We start from the raw sequence: 3,146 nt of genomic DNA, 5'->3' as shown, positions 1-3,146 counted from the left end.
GGCTCGTTGGTCTAGGGGTATGATTCTCGCTTTGGGCCTTTTTCTAATGGAATTTGCGAGAGGCGCCGGGTTCAAATCCCGGACGAGCCCTGTTATCTCACTGCTTTTTCGTGAAAAGTCACCAATTGGATTCTGACATCTTTGCAGTTGAACGAATTGAATTATATTTGAGCTCCAGAGGACAAAGTGCAGAAGCTTCCAAGGCGCAACACACACGGAGTAAATAAAATGTCTCAAGATGATGTGGAGATTGAAGCTGAATGTGAATTTACCCCATTTTAGGCGGTATCATTGATATTAGATGACAGGATCGAGAAACACATATCCAAGTTTGCCGATGACACGAAGATAGACAGAATTATAAGCAGTGTGGATGGAAGAATGAGATTGCAGAGAGATATTACTCGATTAAGTGAATGGGCAAAACTGCGGCAAATGGATTTCAACGTAAGCAAGTTTGAGGCCGTCCACTTTGGACCTCAAAAAGATAGATCAGAAAACATATTAATGGATGTTACTCCAAAAAATTGACCTCATGACATTTTGTGTGGATTCGCTTGTTTCCAAAGTCTGCCAAACGTTTAAAAGTTACCAACGCATTGCAATAGGAACCTTATGGCCCGTGCGGGGATCGAACCCGCGACCTTGGCGTTATTAGCACCACGCTCTAACCAACTGAGCTAACCGGTCATGTATGTATTTTAGCTTTATGGGCTTAGCCGCGTGTTGGGTAGTTTGTGTTTATTTTTACACCAGCTGACAGGGTTTTGCAACGAATATTGAATAAACCACATCCCTTAAACATTGTTACTTGTTTCTGTATATACTGTCGAGGATGTAGGTGTCGTCGACAGTGCTATCAAGCGGCACTCACTCACCAATAACCTGCTCACCGATGCTCAGTTTGGGTTTCGCCAGGACCACTCGGCGACAGACCTCATTACAGCCTTGGTCCAAACATGGACAAAAGAGCTAAATTCCGGAGGTGAGGTGAGAGTAACTGCCCTTGACATCAAGGCAGCCTTTGACCGATGTGTCTTCAAGGAGCCCTAGGAAATTGGAAGTCAACGGGAATCAGGGGGGAAACTCTCCAGTAGCTGGAATCTTACCTGGCACCAAGGAAGATGGTAGTGGTTGTTGGAGGCAAATCATCTCCGCCCCAGGACATCACTGCAGGAGTTCCTCAGGGCAGTGTCCTAGGCCCAACCATCTTCAGCTGCTTTATCAATAGCCTTCCCTCCATCATAAGGTCAGAAATGGGGATGTTCGCTGATGATTGCACAGTGTTCAGTTCCATTCGCCATCCCTCAAATAATGAAGCAGTCCGTGCCCGCGTGCAGCAAAACCTGGACAACAATCAGCCTTGGGCTGATGATTGGCAAGTAACATTCAAGTGCCAGGCAATGACCAACTCTAACAAGAGAGAGTCTAGCCAACTCCCCTTGACATTCAACGGCATTATCATCGCCATCAACTCCCCGCCATCAACAGCCTGGGGCTCACCATTGACCAGAAACTGAACTGGACCAGCCAGATAAATACCGTGGCGACAAGAGCAGGTCAGAGGCTGGGTATTGTGCGTCGAGAGACTCATCACCTGACTCCCCAAAGTATTTCTACTATCTACAGTGTACAAGTCAGGAGTGTGATGGAGTACCCTTCACTTGCCTGGATGTGTGCAGCTCCAGCTTCAATCAAGAAGCTCGACACCATCCAGGACAAAGCAGCCCGCTTGATTGGCACCCCATCCATCACCATAAACATTCACCCCCTCCACCACCAGCGCACCGTGGCTGCAGTGTGTACCATCTGCAGGATGCACTGCAGCAATTTGCAAGACTTCTTCGACAAACCCGCGACCTCTATCACCTAGAAAATCAAGGGCATATGGCACATCGGAACAACACCGCCTGCATGTTCCCCTCCAAGTCACACACCATCCTGTCTTGGAAATATATCTCCGTTCCTTCATCGTCGCTGGGTCAAAATCCTGGAGCTCCCTCCCTTACAGCACTGTGGGAGAACCTTCATCCACACGGACTTCAGCGGTTCAAGGAGGTGGCTCACCACCACATTCTCAAGCACAATTAGGGATGGCCAATAAATGCTGGCCTTGCCAGCGACGCTCACATCCCAAATAAATCGTAGAAAGTTTACAGCACGGAAGGACGCCATTCGACTCCATGCAATCGTAATCCAGCTATTCCCACTCTCCCGTCCTTTTCCTGTCGCCCTGCAATTTTTTCCCTTCAAGCACTTATCTAGTTTCCTTTGAATCTGCCTCAACCACCCCCTCGGGCAGTGCAATCCAGATCCTAACCATTCGCTGTTTAAAAAAGTTTTCCCTCATGTCAGCTTTGGTTCCTTTGCTAATCACCTGAAATCTATGTCCTCTGATTCTCGACTCTCCTACCATTGGGAACAGTTTCTCTCTATCTGCTCTGTCTAGACCTATCATGATTTTGAATACCTCTATCAAATCTCCCCGCAACCTTCTTTGTTCCAACGAGAACAACCCCAGCTTCTCCAGTCTGTCTAAGTAACTAAAGTCACTCATCCCTGCAATCATTCTAGTATATCTCTCCTGCACCCTCTGTAAGGCCTTCACATCTTTCCTGAACTGCGGTGCACAGAACCGGACACAATAGTCCAGTTGTTGCCGAAACAGTGTTTTATAATGGTTCATCATGACTTCCATAGCTTGTTACTCGATGCCTCTATTTATGAAGTCCAGGATCCAATTTCCTTTTCAACCGCTTTCTCAACCTGTTCTGAAGTCTTCAACGATTTGTGCACATAAACCACCAGATCTCTCTGGGCCTGTACCCATTTTGGAGTTGTACCCTCTAGTTTATATTGCCTCTCCTGGTTCTTCCTACCGAAATGTATCATTTCGCATTTCTTTGCGTTAAATTTCATCTGCCACGTGTCCGCCAATGCCACCGGCCAATCTATAACCTCTTGAAGTCTGTCACCATCCTTCACACTGTTTACTCCCCTTCCAAGTTTTGTGTCATCTGCAAATTTTGAAATTGTGCCCTGTGCCATTTCCTATAACTGTTTGCACAGCAGCGTTTCCGTAGTGTAGTGGCTATCACGTTCGCCTCACACGCGAAAGGTCCCCGGTTCGAAACCAGGCGGAAACA

The 3,146-nt window shown here is 47.2% G+C and overlaps 3 non-coding genes across 3 annotated transcripts; 2 read left to right on the top strand and 1 right to left on the bottom strand.

Annotated features, from left to right (window-relative positions):
• On the top strand, nucleotides 1-90 carry trnap-ugg (transfer RNA proline (anticodon UGG)). Its single transcript is given in 2 exon segments — nucleotides 1-36; nucleotides 55-90. It is a non-coding gene; the product is annotated as a tRNA-Pro (tRNA).
• A 526-nt stretch (nucleotides 91-616) lies between these two features.
• Nucleotides 617-690, bottom strand: trnai-aau (transfer RNA isoleucine (anticodon AAU)). Its single transcript has one exon. It is a non-coding gene; the product is annotated as a tRNA-Ile (tRNA).
• Nucleotides 691-3,073: 2,383 nt separating this feature from the next.
• trnav-cac (transfer RNA valine (anticodon CAC)) lies at nucleotides 3,074-3,146 on the top strand. Its single transcript has one exon. It is a non-coding gene; the product is annotated as a tRNA-Val (tRNA).

This window comes from Heptranchias perlo, unplaced genomic scaffold, assembly GCF_035084215.1.
Source record: "Heptranchias perlo isolate sHepPer1 unplaced genomic scaffold, sHepPer1.hap1 HAP1_SCAFFOLD_73, whole genome shotgun sequence".
NCBI classification, from domain to species: domain Eukaryota; kingdom Metazoa; phylum Chordata; class Chondrichthyes; order Hexanchiformes; family Hexanchidae; genus Heptranchias; species Heptranchias perlo.
Note: the sequence above shows the minus strand (reverse complement) of the source record. Positions and strands in the feature narration are given on the sequence as shown.